The sequence below is a fragment of the Herpailurus yagouaroundi genome, unplaced genomic scaffold (assembly GCF_014898765.1).
Source record: "Herpailurus yagouaroundi ecotype Mexico unplaced genomic scaffold, PumYag 189, whole genome shotgun sequence".
Taxonomy (NCBI): Eukaryota; Metazoa; Chordata; class Mammalia; order Carnivora; family Felidae; genus Herpailurus; species Herpailurus yagouaroundi.
Window position 1 is genome coordinate 14,999,111 of NW_024412420.1, and position 19,212 is coordinate 15,018,322.

Sequence of the window (19,212 nt, forward strand, 5' to 3'; positions counted from 1 at the left end):
AGAGAGGGAGACACAGAATCGGAAACAGGCTCCAGGCTCTGAGCCATCAGCCCAGAGCCTGATGCGGGGCTCGAACTCATGGACCGCGAGATCGTGACCTGGCTGAAGTCGGACGCTTAACCGACTGCGCCACCCAGGCGCCCCCTTATCTGAGTTTTAAGGTCCTCAATGGTGGTGTAGTATTTGCTATAGTCTTGAGGTTGACCATTAATGTTCTTTTTTCCAAAATTCTCATACCATGTTTTTATTTTTGATTCAAGGTCAGCGTTGGTGTTTTCCGGGTGATGCACCTTGTCAAGGTAGGAGACCATGCCGTGGTTTAAATTCCACACGTTTTCCCTTGTGTTACTTGAGAGAAGGCCACCATCATCAGAGCTACCAGCATTTTACATGGCTCCCATTGGGTCCGGCACTCATGGTACTCTACCCTGTTCCAGCACCCAGCCTCCCAACCCCAACACCAGAAAGTACACCAGAAGGCCCCCTAACTCTCTGAGCCCCCTACAATGCCATAGCTTCCCCTGAGGCCTTAACAGACCCATAGCCACTGTGACTATGCTGTCAGAGCCCAGAGGAATAAGCCATTGTGTGCAAATGTAACAAGTCTGAGGTCAAAGTATAGCCTCAGTCAGTGCACTGTGGAGACCATCGTAGAGCTTTATGTTATGTAACACTATCACATTACATCATCTTTTATGAGCAGTTTTTAAAAAATATATAGTTTTTTGGGCGGTCAGCTTAATCTCTCTACCCCTTAGTTAAAAGTTTTTTTTAATGTTTATTTACTTATTTTTGAGAGACAGAGACAGAGTGTGAGTGGGGGAGGGGCAGAGAGAGAGGGAGACGCAGAATCTGAAGCAGGCTCCAGGCTCTGAGCTGTCAGCACAGAGCCCGACACAGGGCTCGAACTCCTGAACCGTGAGATCATGACCTGAGCCGAAGTTGGACGCTTACTAACCAACAGCCACCCAGGCGCCCCTCTACTCCTTAATCTAGAGATTGATGGGCCATATAGGTGCAAGTGGTGCCTCCCAGGGAGTTGGCTACATACGACAGGAAACTATGTGAGGGTGGGAAAAATAGATCATTTCATGACCCTGCGTTTTGAACCGTGATGAATGGTCATTTTTTATTGAAACTCTGCAGGCATGCATCTCGCAGAAAAATCTTTGTTTCCCTCTGACCCTATATTTTCTATCATTCCCATGCTCTTGAGCCTAGCTCAGGTTTCTCTCTTTTTGGTGTAGCTTTGCAAGCCAACAACCAGTCTCTTTCCAGGGAGTCTGTGTGGAGTAGTGTATATGCTTTGGAGTCAGACAGATGGGTGTTTGAGTCCTGGTTCACTGTTTTCCAGCCTGGATAAAAGTTACTTATTTTCTTTGAGTCTCAGTTTCCTCATCTGTACACCTTCCAGAAGATGTTGGGAAAGCAAATGAGAAACAAGTATTAGTGCCTGGTACACAGTAGTCACTCAATAAATGCTCGTTCTCTCCCTTACCCTCTTCTTCCCCCTGCTCCCTCACTTTAGTCCAGAGTGGTCTTTAAAACTCATAACCATACTTCTGTCACACATTCACTTAAGGCATACTGACTGAATGCTCAAGTATGTGCCAGGGATGCTCATGGGACAGTTATGGGCCTTAGGTTTTCGACAGATATCATGCATGCCTCTGGACCTGAGTTCCTCCTAAGTCCAGCTTCTGAGCATGCATTGATTTTGGATACCCACACACATCTCAGACTGCTTATGGGTGCCTTTGTACCCAACTGTGGAGTTGTTGGTGTTCGTCATTGGCGTCTTTACTCTCTTCCTTCTTCACCCTTCTCTGGGTTGAAATCTCTCTGCCCTTCATCGGAATCCATGGGCTTTCTCGTGTTTTAACTCCCTTTTCCAAGGAAGAGATACGATAGTGTTCATTTACAAAAAGAGAAATAGAGCACCCTATTTACCATGCTGTTCCAGGTGCTCTAGCATATGCATTCTGAACTTGTTCTTCAATTGTGAAGTGAGAGATTGTTTCCCGTGATAGGAATTGCAGTTCTTGGTAAGGAGAAGAGAGGTTATTTTGGGCAGAAATCTGTTGAAAGCAGTTTCACACTTAAAAGGGCAGCCTTGAAACAAACATGTGATTTAATCTGTCAGAATGTGTGTGTGTGGAGTGTGTGTGTGTGGGGGGGGGTAGCCTGAAGAGAAGGCACAAACTTTCTTAGTTCTTACTCTATGCACAGAACTCTCCCTGCTTCCATGCCCATTTCTCAGAGTTCTGCTCCCATAGTCTGCTCTGAATTTCTGGAAGTCACCTCTCCTTCAGACTTTCTTGCTGGCACTTCTTTTCGTATCTCCTGGTCTGTCCTCAGCATCCCAAATGTCTGCACGTGGCAGCTCTGTGCCACCCCACTCCCTTGTGCCATGATCTCCACCTCATCGCACCCCATCTCCAGAGTGCATGGGGATTGTTCGGCCTTCTCCGTGTCAGCGTCTCAGACCCCGAGGGCCCATGATTTTGTTACACTTACGTGCACAGAATGGAGGGGGTGGAAATGCACAGAAAGACAGAAGAATCTCAGCCTTCATCAGGGTGTCCAGAGTGGAACTGATTACTGGGAAGTTAGATTGAAGACAATTGCCTTTTTTTTTTTTTTTTTTTTAGGACAATTGTCTCTTTAATGTTAGTATATATATTTCTGTAGTGGAGAGGGAGAGTTAACACTTATGCATATCAGGAAAACTGTCAACTGAAACACTACTGTAGCTACTTGAGAACTAATAAAATGGGAAAAGTGAACCTAGAAATTGTCTGTGTATATGTGGTAGTGATAATTGAATTTAGCAAACGTGTACCGAGTGCCGACCCTACAAAGCCATTTGCCCCTCCAGATCCACTTGCCATCTTTCTCCTCCTGCTCTCCTGCTCCAGAAGGATTGCTGCCCCCTGGCTTTCATTAGTTGGCGTAGTGGGGACCCAATCAGTAAATGGGGGGAAGAGAGGGAGGAGAATGAGTTTGAGGTATTTATTCCCCTGGCCTCTACTGGTTGGGTGTGGCCTTTCATAAAAAGCTACGACTCCTTTCAAGGGGACCCTCTTTATAGGACTTTCTCTTTCTGAGTCACTTTCCTTTTTCTCTTTGGGTATGGGAGTAACCATAGCTACTGGTTTCTGTACGCTGTGTCCACACTTCTGCAAATAGTCCTTGTATTAGCTTCTCCTCAGTTTTTCCCAATTCGCGTGTTCCAGCTCTTTCCTGCTCAGATTCTACTGATTGGTAAGGCTTATATAAAGTCCTTACCCTCCAGGAGGTTAATGGGAAAGTGAATAATTGCAATACCATGAAATACATGCTTATCAAAGTATAGGCTCTTTGAAGGTAGAGACCATACATTATTCATGTTTCTTTCTTGACACTTAGCATAATGCTAGGTGGAGAGCAGAGCTTACTGGTATGCAGTGGGAGATGTATGCACACAGTGTGGGGAGTGGGGGATGGAGTTAGCATCTGTGCAGGAGGATCCAGGTGGGGTTCACAGTGTAGGCAGGCATGGCCATCAGAAACAGACTGGTCACATTAAGCGGGGGAATTCAATGCAAGAGTGTCAAGGGCTTCTAGAATCAAAGTAAACCGGGGTGCCTGGGTGGCTCAGTCCGTTAAGCCTCTGACTCTTGATTTCAGCTCAGGTTCTAATCTCACAGTTTGTGAGTTCAAGCCCTGCGCTAGGCTCTCTGCTGACGTGGAGCAGAGCCTGCTTGGGATTCTCTCTCTGCCCCTCCCCTGCTCACTGTTTCTCTCTCTCTCTCTCTCTTTCTCTCTTTCTCTCACAAGATAAATAAAAAAAAAAATTACTGTAGAATCAAAGGAAAACAGGAACAGAGCTTGGAAGATAGGAACCGGGGTGCTTTGGAGGGCTAGTTTACAGAGGTCCCCACAAAAGTCACATTCAGTATGAGTGGGGCATCCTCACAGACAGCTCTTGGCTTTTAGTTTCTTTAAGGTCTGTTGATCCAGGTTTCACAGGACTGAAAACATTCCTGGATACACATTATGTTTGTTCTGTGGAAGCACTCTGGCTTCTTTCTTCCAGTCTTCCTCTTAGAAACCCTGCTTGATGCCCCAAGCAAGGTAGGAAGAAAGAGAAGTTCTCAGATAACAGAAGATGTTTTGGGACTGCAGAAACCGGCTCACCCCTGTCTTCCTCGCCTCCTCGCTAGATGAAAGGCAGGATAATGGGGGCAGTAGGTGGGAACAATACTTGGGTGAGTTGCAAGGGTTAGCAGGAGTGAAGTAACAATGGAAGGTGAGTTCTTCTCCTGAAAAGCCAAGCCTGCCTCAGAGGTGGGGCTGCTTTTGCTGAGTGTGAGAGAGGGTGTTTCCCCCATCTCTGGGGAGGACCAGAAGAACAAGTCCCTACCAAAGTTCCCATCACTGAATTTGGATCTCGGTTTTGCTGCCCACTTCCTCCCGGCAGCCGTCCCCCTCCAGCTGCTGTGTGTCCGCGCTCCCTAGCATGGTAGAGCCACACCCCAGCTTCCTTGGCCCTCCCTTGACGTGCCCCATTCCCCTGTTTTGGCCTCCTTTGCTTCGAGACTTTCAACCCTGCTGTGGGAATAGGTACCAGTCGGATAACCATCTGGTTAGTCTCATTCATCTAAGGTGTGACTTACTGACAAAGGTGGGTAGGAGTGGAGAGGCGTTCACCAAAACTATTTACATTAAAAAAATGTACCTTTTACCTAAGTGGAATTTCAGGCTTTGTAGTGATAAAAATTCTGCAGAAAGGACTTTTTTGTATTCTTTCAGTTAGTACAACTGACCGTTAGATCAGCTGAAGCAGAAAAGAAGGTAAAGAGGTGTTGTTTTGTTTTTTTTTGTTTTGTTTTTTGTCTCTAGGCCTTTCCCTTCACCTTCTGTGGGGAAGGGTCAGCCACTTTGGCTCTGATTTCCCCATTTTTGTGCAAGTTATCACTGAATATATACTATATACCAGAAGTATGGGGTTCTGAAATGTAAAGGTAAGTAAGATGTGGTCCTTGCTCTCAAAGAAACCATATCTTGGGAGGCAGAGGGCAGGGGATAAGACACAAATAATTACAAAATAGGATGATTTTAATAATACAGATTTATGTACAGCATATGAAGCACCAAGGAAGAGAAGCCAGTCCCCTGAGGATAGAGGGAGATGCCACTTATAAAAAAATGAGTGGGGGGAGAATTTCAAGGTGGAGGGACGAGTGGGTATACAGAAGGTGTAAATATGCATGACCTATTTGAAGAACTGAAACGTTTGGTTTGGCTGGGGCATAAAGTTTGTATGAGTGATTTCCAAGAGATAAGATTGGAAATCAGTTGGGGAAGGGCCTTTAATACCATGCTAAGGAATTTGGACTTGGTCCCATAGTCAGGGGGTGGACCAACAAAGGTTGCTGCGCAGGGGACGAACATGATCCTAATTTTAGGAACGATAACATTGTTGCCCGTGTACTAGATGGATCACAGGGAAACCGGAGGCAGGGAGAGGAGATAGGAGGATTTGCAAGAGTCTGGGGGAAGGGGAAGAGACGATGAGAGCTTCAAGAAAGTAGCAGTGGGGTGGAAAGAATGGGAAGATAGAAGATAGAAATGGTTGCATTTGATTATTGCTTAGTTTTGGGGTGAGGAAGGAGAAGGAGGGAGTGTCAAATGGCAGAAGGTTTCCAGTTTTGGACTTTGAGACGTGCCATTAGCTGATGTGGGAATGCAAAGGAGGAGCAGGTCTTGTGGGAAAGATAATGAGCTCAGGATAGGGAGGATTAGGGGTGAAGTGCCTGTCAACATCCAGGTACAGATACTTCAAGGGCAGTTTCAGTGTGGGTCTGGGATTCAGAAACTGGCTAGGTTTGGAAGTTATTGGCAAAAGAGCGGTCATGAAACTGGATGAGATTTCATAGAATCCATAGAGATGAGGACCAAGGATAAAGCCTTGAGAAACTGTAATATTTAAGGAGAAACAGAAGAGGTTGAAAGATAACACTCAAAAAGGAGAGAACTAGAACACAGAAGTTTCAAGAAAGCCAAGGGAGAGGAGAATTTCAAGAAGGTGGAGTGGTCAACAACATGGAGGATTTCAGTAGTTCAGAGATGTCAAGTAGGATTAGGACTGCAAAGTCACTTTTCAATTTGGCTGTTTGGGATTCTGAAAAGACCATATAAGTACTGGGAAGTGAGTTCTCTCAAAGTTCCTAACTAAAATACATACATATTCTCAGTCTTTATAGTTTGTTTGTTTGCTTGTTTATTTTTGAGACAGAGAGAGACAGAGCATGAGCAGGGGAGGGTCAGAGAGAGGGAGACACAGAATCTGAAACGGGCTCCAGGCTCTGAGCTGTCAGCACAGAGCTCGACACGGGGCTCAAACTCACCGACCGCGAGATCATGACCTGAGCCGAAGTCGGCCGCTTAACCGACTGAGCCACCCAGGCGCCCCTATAGTTTGTTGATTATATAACATGACCGTGTGCTCAAATTAAAGGAAAATGTTAATTTCCTTTAAAACAGAAATTAAGAGAAGAATTGAGGAGAGTGCACAAAGCCAGGTAGCATCCATATTGGGGTGGTAGTTGAAGCCATGAGAACAACTGAGGTTTTTAAGGGAGAGAAGAGCAGAAGGTTAAGGCTGAATGGTGAGGAAACCCCAGGAAATCACAGCATGGATTGAAGCACCAACGATTCACCTGGTGGAGTTTCTAGAACCTCCCAAAGGTTTTTCCATGTCTTGAGTTTGAAAATCTCCAGGGGAAATGAGGGCTAGAACAATGTTCATGATATTGCCACAAGATCCTTAGAGATCTAAAAGCAAGGATTTCCTGGACAATTCAGGGCCCAGAGCCAGACTGCCCATCATTAGGGAAGAAAAGGTAGAGATGGAACAAAGCCATCTGTGTCTTGTATTGCTGCAGCATCCCGAGTGGGCATAGAAGACAAAAGAATGGTGAGGGAGGAAGCGAGGGTGGACTGAAGATTATTGGGTGTGGAATGCACTTGAAAACAGGAGCAAGTAGAATTTTGTAACTCTTTAGGGCTTCTTGGAAAGCAAGAAAAGGAGAACGCTCAGGGAACCAAGAAGTGAAGTAGCACTTAGGTATCTGGAAGGAACGAGTAGTCAGAAATAATAGTGATCGAGGGCACCTGGGTGGCTCAGTTGGTTAAGCGTCTGATTTGACTCTTGATTTCAGTTCAGGTCATGATCTCATGGTTCATGAGGTCAAGCCTCGTGTCAGGCTCTTTGACGTCGGTGCGGAGCCTGCTTGGGATCCTCTCTCTGTCCCTCTCTCTCTCTGCCCCTCCCTGTGTGTGCTCTCTCACGTGTGCTCTCTCTCTCTCTCTCTCTCTCTCTCTCTCTCTCTCTCTCAAAATAAATAAACTTTTTTAAAAAAGGAAATAATAGCGATCCTGTTGAATCACTGTGTTATACACCTGAAACTCATAGAACATTGTATGTCAACTCTACTAGAATTAAAATAAAACACTTACTGAAAGAAAGAAAGAATAGTGATCCAAGAAGGGGGTGCCTGGGTGGCTCAGTCGGCTGTGTCCAACTTCAGCTCAGGTCATGATCTCACGGTTTGTGAGTTCGAGCCCCATGTTGGGCTCTGTGCTGACAGGTCAGAGCCTGGAGCCTGCTTCGGATTCTGTGTCTCCCTCGCTCTCTGTCCTTTCCCCTTTCCCTGCTCACACTCTGTCTCTCTCTCTCTCTCTCAAAAATAAACATTAAAAAAATTAAAAAAAGAAATAGTGATCCAAGACACAGGGCAGCCTCATTGGTATAGGAAATGACCTGTTGGATGATTAATTTAAACCTCATCACCAAGAACTTTTAAAGAACAGATCTGTGGTATCATTAAAAACATGACTGAAAAAATTCTATGTTTTAGAAGAGTCACTGTGGCAAATGTGCACGGAGCCTGGAAGGTATCATTCTCCTTTGTACTTGTAAAATGATAAGGCTTCATTCTTATGTACAGTGAACCAAGGGGTTGCCCTTTGATACTTGAAAGAGGTAGTCACAGCTGTAAATATGGATGTGACAGCGAAGTATCCCCATGAACTTGGGAGAAAAGGGAATATAGTTGCCTTCCTAACTGAACTAATAAAACCAAAATATGTATTTCCCAGGGCCAACAACTGGGTAAGGAGTGTGGTCAGCAGGAAATATAAAGGGGGGATTCAAAGAAGGTTCTTTTGGCCTCATCTTAGGGAGAGCAGTGCTGAATTTGGGCACACAGTCAATACAGCCACTACAGGGGAGTTGCCTAATGAGTAGCAGAGATATCTTACTTGGCCTCAGTGAGATCCAGAGGAAATGTCCCTCAAGTCTTCTATTAACTTCTTGAGTTCTGAGCTTACGCAGCAATTTCCTGTTTCACCCTGTCAAGTATACCTATAGCAGGAAAGTGAGTGTTCTGAAAGAGGCCTTGAATACCTGGAAAGACATGTTGCTTATTGTTGCCTAATTGTCTGGCATTCTAATCTGTACATTAGTATTGTGCGAATTCAGTTGTCATAAGTCTTCACGAAATTCCACGTTACCTCTGACTATACTGGTGAAGTCCAGTTTCTGGACATGAAAGGCTGAAAGGAACAGATTCTGGACGACGGTAAGCTTTCCATAGTTCTAATTTATATTTTTAAGGAAGCTCTTCGATAATCAGTCTTGCGGGTGGCCTCTGTCTGCCTCATTATGTATTCCTGAACCCTCCACTAGTGGTTTTAGGAATAATAGCAGGAAACATTACTTTCAACAGTTGGTAAAATAACATGGAGCTTGTATCCACTCAAGAATTTATGATGAAAAATAGAAAAAGGCTTAGGAAATGTGTAGATTAGAGATGATAGACACAAAATATTCTTGCTGCCGCTCTTCTGTCCTATAGCCATGGCAGAAATTACTAATCGAAAACAACACTCCTTCCTGCTGAACCTGCACTGGCTTTGGAACTCTTATTAATGGCCTTAATCCAAGAAGCCACAATCAGTCACCTAGATTGGATCCATGTGAGCTAAAACTCTCTGCCCTTTCTAGTTTAGATGAGCGCTTCAGCATTCTGGTCATCAAATTCCAGAATTCACCTGGAAAGGATCTAAGAGGTGGCTTAGTTTTTGAGTTTGACGTCATGGGGGAAAGCTAATATGTTCTCTGACCAGAAGTCTCTAGATACTCTGATGGAAATAATACCAGACTAGATAGATGGACAGGAATTATCAGAATGGAATTATCTAGACCACTGTCACATTCACCATCAAGGTGTCAACCAGGACAGAATTTGTGAGGGACCTTAGATGTTTTTCCCAGAGTTCAAGTCCTCACTTTGCCTCTTACTGGGTGTGTGACGGGTTACTTAACATGTCTGGGTCTTAGTGTCCTCATCTGAGAAATAACATACAGTTTGCAAGTTTGAGACTGCCAATGTAGATGACATGTGCAAAGTGTCTTGCAAATGGTAGGTACTCAAAAATGTTAGTTTCCTTCTTGCTTCTCTTGTTAATGATACTCAACACCAAGCAGAACTCCCTTAATCAAAGATCTCCCATCTCTACTCAAATGTTTCTAGTGAAGTGTAGCTCATTATCTCACCGGGCATTCCATTTCTGAGCCGCCCTAACTACTAAAAACTCTCTCATTATGTTGAGCTGAAGTCTGCCACAGAGAATATAGCTTGCCCTCTGCCAACATAGAGCTTACCTTTGGAGTCTCTTGGATATTTGAAGAGTGTTACTCTACCCTCCTAAATCTTTTATTTTCTAAGCTGAGTCGTCACCGTTCATTCCATTGCTCCTTGAAGGACATGGTTTTCATTTCCATTATCATCTAGGTTGCCATTACTTGAATCACTTCTAAATCTGTAGGACTGATCAAACTTCTTCTGTTTTTTTTTGGTGTCTAGTGTTAGTTAAAGGATTATTTTTTTAAGGAATGCATGCTAACTGTGTTTTATTCCATTGCATCAGTCTCCAGCATAACAGTGCTTCCAGAGATAGAATCCAGCACAGAATTTCTTGTTTTCCTATAAATATAGAAATTATTTAAATTTAGTAATTAGTCATTAGTAATATAACACCCTCACCTCCCCCTGTCCCCCACCTGGGTTTCAAGATGGCTCAGGTATTGGGCATATTTGTACATATTTGTACAACATATTTGTAATGGAAACTTGTTTCACTTACATTTTGGGTTCACCCTCTTGGGTGTGGGGCCAAGGTTTGTCACTTTAGACATTTCTGATTATGGTGTTGATTACCTAGTTGGCTCCTAAGCTATAATTATCTTCCTCCTTCAGTTAAAATCACAATTCAGTATTACAACATGAGCTATTGCAAAACCTAATAATACGCATTAGATTTTTAATTCACTCGAAGCAGAATTTCCCTGACAATTCATATTTTTTCTTCTGGGTTGTTCAATTGTTAGGTGTTGCTGTTATAGCACTCCTGACTGGGACATTCTTCCTAACAAAAATTGATCAGTGGGCACTTTGCAGTATTGTTGACTTTGTTTTCCTATGGCCTCACTTCTGTAATATAGTGATTAAAATACACTGTATTATTATTCCCAGCTTAAAGAATTTTGAGTGACTCATAAACTAGAGCCATACTTGTGTGACAGCATAATTGATGCCAAAATGAAAAATTCAGTCAACATATGTTTTATTTTAAACTATGCCAAATGATGGGCTTGACTAATAGTTTTCAATGGATTTCAGCCAGTCTTTTCCCCTGAATTTTTCGATCATCTTGACAATGTATAAACTGAATGTGATGTTTCATTTTATTTTATTTTATTTTATTTTATTTTATTTTATTTTATTTTATCTTATCTTATTTTATTTTCCTTTTTAAAGTTTATTTATTTTGAGAGAGAGCACAAGTGGGGGAGGGCAGTGAGAGAGGGAGAAAGAGAGAATCCTAAGCAGGCTCCATGCTGTCAGTGCAGAGCCTGATGTGGGGCTCACACTCACAAACCATGAGATCATAACCTGAGCTGAAACCAAGAGTTGGACACTTAACCAACTGAGCCACCCAGGCGCCCCCTGAATGCGATGTTTCTAAACATCACTTCAACCAACATGTATTTGGTATACCTACATTCTGTGAGATGCTATATTAAGTACTGGTAATGTATTTCTGGATGGCCAATAATACACGGCCCTGCCTTTGAAGAGGAATCAGACACACAAACTCATCTTCTATAAACAAAGCTCAGACCACCACGGTCAAAGAATATAGGGTTCTCAGAAGAAGGTCACTTAATCTTGTGGGAAAGCATTCCAAGAAAGCATTCCATGTTCTTTGGTTCTGTTCTGCCTACCCACTTCCATTTAACACCATACATTGAGATTTTATATGTCCATCAAGTCAATGCCCAAATGCTTTTTGTGCCGTAAGAGTGGCCCTGGTCCTCGTGCTCCAGCCCAATGTATTCTCTCCCTCCACCAAACTTCTGTAGCACCTCATCTGCATTTTCTTTCTGGTCTAGGCAGGTGTCTTTATACCCCAAGGTAATGTTATTTGCATATATGTCTATGTTTGCTCATAGCTACTTCTGTAATGCCCAGTAAATATTTGATTGAGAGAAAAAATCTACTTTAGATAAAGCACCTTGATTAATGAAGGAGGAAAACATTCTATTTTGGTCTAGACTGCCGGTAGTATTAAGGTTTTAGTCTCAGTTTTTTCACGGAAAGCTAATCTGTCTTCCATTAGTTGCTTTAAGTTAACTCAGTTTTGTATCCGTAGTGAATTGATTGCCTGTTTATAAAGCACACTCTACTGATGAATAAGAAGTCTGAGGCTACTTCTGTAAGTGAATTTTAATGGACACAGTTTTGTTTTGTTTTGTTTTGTTTTGTTTTGTTTTGTTTTGTTTCTACTTATAAAGACTTCATAGAAACCGAGGTACTCTATTTTGTGAAAACAACTCCTGGGACTCTTTAGATATATGGGAAAAAGTCCTCAGGTTAATTTCGTTAAAAAAAAAAGCATCATTAATTAAAGGACTGCTTTATTGAAACTGAAGATCACTTTCTACTGAGTCATCAGATACTGTCTGTTGAGCAATATGATTGGTATAAATAGGCCTTGTGAAATTACCAAGTGAGAATTTGTGCATTTTAGATAAAAAAGTTATGTTTCCACAAAGTGTCAAGTATCTTAAAGGTTCTCTGGAAATATTAATTTAATTCAACAAAATTCTCAGTAAAATGCAAACAACATTTTAATGGTGTTTTAGTCCCTGATATCATAATTATTTAAGTAAGATTTAAGGAGTAAGTGAAATTCATTTCCATGTGACTTACACATTTAAAAAAAAATAAAGCAACCAAAATGAATAGATTTAAATTAAATCTATTCAAAGCATCCTATTATGTATGTATGTATGTATAATTAATATACAGTGTTCTCTTAGTTTCAGATATACAATATAATGATTCAACAATTCTGTACATTTCTCAGTGCTCATCAAGATAATCCTCTTTATCTATTTCACCCATTATCCTATCCATCTCCCCTCTGGGAACCACTAGATTGTTCTCTGTATTTGAGTCTATTTTTTTGTTTGTTTTTTTTTTCTTTGTTTGCTTGTTTGTTTCTTAAATTCCAAATATGGGTGAAATCGTACAGTATTTGTTTTTCTCTGGCAGACTTATTTCATTTACCATTATGCCCTCTACCCTCTGGGTCCATCCTAGAGGGGATGTTGCAGATTGCAAGATTCTTTTTTATGGCTGACTAATATTCCATCACACACACACACACACACACACACACACACCACATCTTTGTGCATTCATCTGTTGATGGACACTGGATTGCTTCTGTATCCTGGCTATTGTAAATAATCCTGCAGAGCATCCTTTTAATGCCTCCTATGTGATGGACTCTGCTTAGCTGCTGTACATTGATAAATTTGGGTTTGTTTAGTCTGCCTTTCCAAAGATAAGTGCTGGAGAATTTTAGACTTAATAAATAGAGTAAAATATGTTGAATGTTTCAATAAAGTAATAGAAGAAATATATCAACCCTTTTCAGTATTCATGCAACAAATGTTTATTGAGTACCTCTTATGTGGTAGCCCTATGCTAAGCCCTGGGGATATGACAATAATGTTTCAGATTTAATTGAGTAGTTTGGCACTGTACACAATTCCATTCACACAGATTCAGCAAATACTGATTTTTCTCCTATGCAGTGGGCTGTTTTATGTAGTGGGCTGGACACCAGGGCTATAGTGGAAGGCAAAACAATAGAGACCTTAGAGACTTCACAGTGGGAGAAGCAGGCATTAATTCAGTAGTTGTCAAAATTAATACATAAGAAGACTACAGTATACTATGAGAGTATGTAATGGGAGAACCTGATGTGATTGGTGGGGGGAGAGGGAGGGGAGAGACTAATCAAGATTTTTCAGAGGTGACCTCTGAATTCAAACCTGACAGGTGAGTAGGAGTTAGCCAGGCTGAAATGGAGAGGAAGCACATTCTAGGCAAAGAGGGAGAGCCTGTGGGAAGGAGCAGGGTGTAGAAAAGCTAAACTAGGCCAGTAAGGGAGGTGAAGTATAAAGGAAAGGCAGGGGGAGGCACACAATTTGAGAGAAGAGAAAGGGGGCCAGGCCAGACCTTGCTGGATTTTGGTCTTTATTCCAAGGACTATAGGAAGCCTAAGGGGTGTTAAGCAACAGGGTGATAGGGTGAGGTTTGTGTTTTCAAAACAGTCCCTCCCTAGCTGTGGCGGGGTGAACAGTGGAAGGAGGTGGAAGCAAGTGGAAGCTGTATGGTTTTTAGGCGAGGGGGTGATGGGCAGTGGCCTGGACGGGGTGGTGGTGGTGGTGGGGATGCAGGAAAGAAACTAGATCATAGATATTTAGGAGTAAAATGTCTGATACAGCTAGGATGTGCTCAGAATATTTGTTTAATGAATAAATAAACCGGTGGACTCAGGAGACACGGAGCTCAACCTAGTTAAGAAGTTACAACAGAAGGGGTTTTACACCAACACTGATGGAATAACTTCTCTTGGCTTGTTTAGGCAAAGTACATTTTGATGCAAATGTATAAATTCATTAAAATGACCCTTATTTAGTGATTCTTTTGTCTCAACCAAACATAAATGACCCACACGCATTCTGAACAGAGAAGTGACGATATAAAACGTTTGGACATATGTTTATATAGCAAGTGTTTTATGGTGCATATCATGTGTTTTTGGAACTTAGTTTTATGTGACTAGGTTTCCCGGATGCCAGACCTTTGGAAAATGCAGCCAAACAACCTCCATCTGGACAAATCGGGAAAGAATTGTGTAATCTGTCCCTTTAGCTTTGTGTCTGGGGAATTACAGTATTATATTGTCCTTTATCTCATCAGCGATGATTTCCTCTGTCATGCAGCTTTTCACTGTGTACCCCGGAGGTGACAGATGATGATGATAATGATGACTAAAATGTTCATTGGGCTCCCCTCCCTGCTGAGACCTTCCTTCCCCTAGAGCAGTTCTCATCTTCCCACTGGTTAGCACTCAGTTCTTGCTCCTTCCAGCCCTACAAGCTGTCAAAACAGCTTCCTGAGTCCCATAGGGGAAGGAGGTCTCCCACTGAAGACTCCTCTGGGGAACTGAACCAGCTTCTCCCACCTTCCTCCCCGCCCCCCTCGGATGACTTTTCCTCACCCTCAGCCTCTGACCAGTGAGACCGGGGAAACTAGACTTCATTGTTCTGCTTTATCTGTAGCACTACTGATAATGAATCCTCTGTTAGTCTGGATCCAATTCTGTAGTCTTGGTTCCAGGATTATCTCTTGATTGATGCTGATTGTATATGTTTGTTTGTTTTTTAAAAAACCATGATGAAAATTTACCTTATTATTTATCAGCCTACTCAGTTACTTATTAGATAAGATAGGGAAGTTTAATAGTAAACTTACCCTGTCCTTCCAGAATCAGCACATGAAGTTGTATAAAATGGGTGCCCAGTGAAAACATCTTAAAGTACCTTGGAGGTACTTTTATATAACGAAAAATGTAATGTAAAATGTAATTAAATATTTAAAAGTATCCTAACTTAAAAAAATACGCTGTGGTGCCTGGCTGGCTCAGTCAGTGGACTGTGCAACTCTTGATCTCGAGGTTGTGACTTAGAGCTTCATGTTGGGTGTAAAGATTACTTAAAAATACAGTCTTAAAAAAATGCCCTGAAAATACCTTTTGAACAGTATGAGTTGCCCCTCTTAAAAACTTCAAAAACTCCTAAAAATGAATGAAGACGTAACATATCTTCCAAAAGGAATCGATGAAGCCTCCTCACACTTTTGTTAAATAATCAAATTTACTGTGTCTGGAGAAAGGACACTTGCCAATGAAAAATGACAACAACTTGTCTTATTCTATTTGCACCAATGCAACAAAGGAGAATAATGTATGAAACTATCATGTATTTATCTTCATGTATTTACATCCATAAAAGCTGTTTCTTTTTTTTTAATTAATTAATTAATTAATTATGTGCATACACATAAGTGGGGGAGAGGCAGAGAGTGAGGGAGGGAGAGAATCCCAAGCAGTCTCTGCCCTTTTAGGTGGAGACTGACATGGTGCTTGATCTCGTGAACTGTGAGATCATGGCTTGAGCTGAAATCAAGAATCGATGCTTAGCTGACTAGGCCACCCAGGTGCCCCCATAACTGGTTATTTTCAGTAGAATATGTATAGACTTACATATAGTTGGTGCTGAATAAATACTGGATGAATGAATGAATACACAAATAAATGAATATGTGGTGTCTCACATACATAAATGTACCAGTTGATCATTGTTTAAAAAATGAAAAATTATACCTCGACCGGTTAAAAAAAAAGTTGTATTTGCAGCTCTGTTCATTTGAAATATGAAACTGCAGCTCTAATGACTTTTTTTTTAAAAAAATCCCATGGTATTGACAAATAAATGAAATACTCCAAAATGGATATATTTTTCTCAGCAGAAACTTCTTGTATATATATAACTTTAGGATGCACGTTCCAAGCTGACAACTGAAATGTATATAATCTGACCAGCCAGGTTCAGCCAGGGAAGCAGCATAGGATGAAGAGTCAGTTAGGACATTAATATTTTTCACTTTGATTTTGAGTTTATGATACTAATGTTAAATGTTATTTAAATCTTAGATCCAGTCCCAAAACTTAGACATTCACTAGCCTATAAAAAGTCACTTTCTCAGCTATGTGAATAAATTTTCAGTTGATGTTTGAGTATGTTTTTAAAAGCTTGAGTAGTTCAGATTGTCTCTCTAGTTGTCTAAACTCTGAATAATTACTAGCTTTCTTCTTTATGCCTTAAGACAACTTGCCTCCTTACTGGTGGACTTTCTGGAAATTAATGCCATTTGTTATTTAAATAAGAATGTTTTCATTTATTAAGTTGATAGTTTGCCTTTTTTTCTTTTCTTTATCTCTTTTTTATGTTTTACTTATTTACTAAAAAAATGTTTTTAAGTTTATTTATTTTGCGAGGGAGAGAGAGAGAGAGAGCACAAGTGGGGGAGGGTCAGAGAGAAGTAGAGACAGAACCCCAAGCAGGCTCTGCAACCTAACTGCAGAGCCTGATGCAGGACTTGAACTCACGAACTGTGAGACCATGACCTGAGCTGAGATCAAGAGTTGGGTGCTTAACCAACTGCACCACCCGTGTGCCCCTCTCTCTTTTTTGAAAAGTAAACTTTCTAGTATCAAACATACCTCAAGTGGCTTGAAAAGCGGTGTTAGTTTTTTAAAAGTTCAGTTCCTGAGATTCCAGTAGGTGGCACTCTTACAAAGCCTAAAAGAATTGACTACTTTGGCAACCCAGGGTTGTTTTCTAGATGGTTCCCTTCTACTGTGACCTACTTGCAAACCTATTTGTTCTGCATAACTAAAAGTTATTGTTTTCCCTAATTGTCAGAGTTATACATGCTCTTTGTTAAGCATTTTAAGAAATGTACATAAGAAAAAATATAATTGTCTTCTGAGTCCTTGGTAATTTCTAGAAGATAACCACTGTAACAATATGCATATATACATACAATATACTAATATACATTAGTATATACAATACTTTCCAGATCTTTCTGTAGCCTATACATACAACAAAAGGATATAAAAAGTAAACATTTTAATTGGCGAAGTTTTAGATTTTAAAATGATCATGAACAATATGCTTGTCTTTTGTTGTCTGATCTTGTACTTGGGTTTTGTCTTGTAAGCTATTTTCCCTTTATTTTCCTTAAAGACAGACCTCTCACTTCTGCAATTCATTAATTGCTGAGTCCAAAAGGACCTTTTACATCTGTGTTGAATCAGGGCTTGTGGTCTTGTGAATGAGGGCTGGAATCTTGTGATAAGGATGCTGTGCTAATTGCACTTCTTAGCAGTGAGAATGGGGCAGAGTGAACTTAAATAATAAACCTAATGCACCCTTTGCCAACTGAAGACTGTAGAATATTCTGAAATATTACCAGAATAGGACTGCTATTTTGGACTTGATGACTATTCCATGAGATCCTAGCCATTGGCGCTTATGTGGGCAATTTTGTGATATCACTGATTTTTTTTTTCAGTAGCTCCCCCCCCCCCCCAATATAACTTTAAATCCAGCTGACTTCCCCCAGAGTGAATAATCCAAGAGACCCAGCCAGAATTGAAATGCTTTTTGTGGCCTAGCCTTGGAAATCACACACGATCACTTCTTCAGTAGGTCTACTCTATTCATTGTTGGAGGGGACTGTATACAGGGACAGGAGTACCAGGAGGTGGGAATCATTGGGGCCATCTTGGAGGCTACTGCAAGAAGCAATCAATGCATAGAAGATTACTTTATTCTTTTAATGAGGTGTAATTGACACACAGTATTCACAGTATTTACTCATTTCAAATACACAACATAATGATTCAATATTTGTGTATATTGTGAAATGACCACAACAGTAAGTCTGTAGATAGCTATTTTAAAGCCACAGGATTAGTTAAGATCACCCAGGGAATGAGTGTAGAGAGAGAGGACAGAAAGACGTGGCCAGCATTCAGAGGTCACAAAGAAGGATCTGAGAAAATGCTTTGAAAGGAAAGGAGTGCTGAAAAACTAAGATGGTAGCTAGGAACAGCCCACTGGGTTTATCCTTGTGCAAAACTCCTTTCTCCTTTGAGTCGCACACAGTGCAGATGTAGTTATAAGGAAAACAGATGTTATTTGAAAGAGTAGTGCTATTTGCAGCCACTGTTGTGTACCAGAAAAGGGATATCATCTATTACTTGGAGGCTGTGGACCTTGTTCAGGAAAAGACTTTGATCATTTCTTTGGGTCTAAAAGGTAAAGTTCTCCCAGGATGTGTTGTGGTGGGTGAGGGCTAGGCCGAGAGTGGAATTGCTATGCATAATATGGAGATAAATGGAGCACTGGAAACCACTAGCAAATATTAAAAGGAGTGTGACTTCAGAAAGCTGCATGCTAAAGCAGGTCAGCTATAATGGCATAATAACCTTCCGTGGGTTTTTTGCACTCAGGGCTAGAATTCCTCCAGGCTTGCGTGACTCCTGCCTCTCCCTTCTGCTCCCCATGACACTCCTTGTTCATCAGTTCCCCTAGTTGCTGTGCCCCATATGGGTTCCATACACTAAATAATAATAGAGTGCTTGTATTGAGTACTTGTTAGGTGCCAGGGACAGCTTCTAGTGTTTTATGTATGTTACCTCATTTCATCTCCACAAAACCCACCCACTTCAATGATGGATGGGGAAACTAAAGCACACAGGGATTAGGTTACTTACTATGAAGTGGCAGAGCCGGGATTTGAACCCAGTCTGGCTTCAGAGCCCAGGCTCTTAATCGTTAAGTCCTGCTCTTATTTCCCTTTTAGGGTTTCGAATTTGGCAACCCAGATTGAACCCCCATCTACTCAGGCTTAAACTTTGGCCACCTGCTGCCACAACCCAGAACAAGACACCTGTTACTGACTCATGGGTCTGATCCACCCCAATGAAAACCCCACCCTCGGCCTCAATGGCGCCAGATAGGAAAAGGGACGTCAGAGCAATGTTTGTTTACACCCTCGTGTTCTTTCACATGTGTTTCCTCTGTTTCCTTTTCCCCTTCTCTGCCTGGTTGATTTCTGTATGAAGCAATTAGTTGCCCCCTGACAAACTGTTCACTTCTTCGTCCAT

The 19,212-nt window shown here is 41.5% G+C and overlaps 1 long non-coding RNA gene across 6 annotated transcripts in view; it reads left to right on the forward strand.

The window, feature by feature from the left end:
- Window positions 1-19,212, forward strand: part of LOC121044970 (uncharacterized) — a 149,969-nt gene that overhangs the window by 19,500 nt on the left and 111,257 nt on the right. For all 6 annotated transcript variants that reach the window (XR_005797555.1, XR_005797556.1, XR_005797558.1 and 3 more), the window contains one exon: window positions 261-299. This is a non-coding gene — a long non-coding RNA (uncharacterized LOC121044970). The remainder of the gene's footprint in view (window positions 1-260; window positions 300-19,212) is intronic.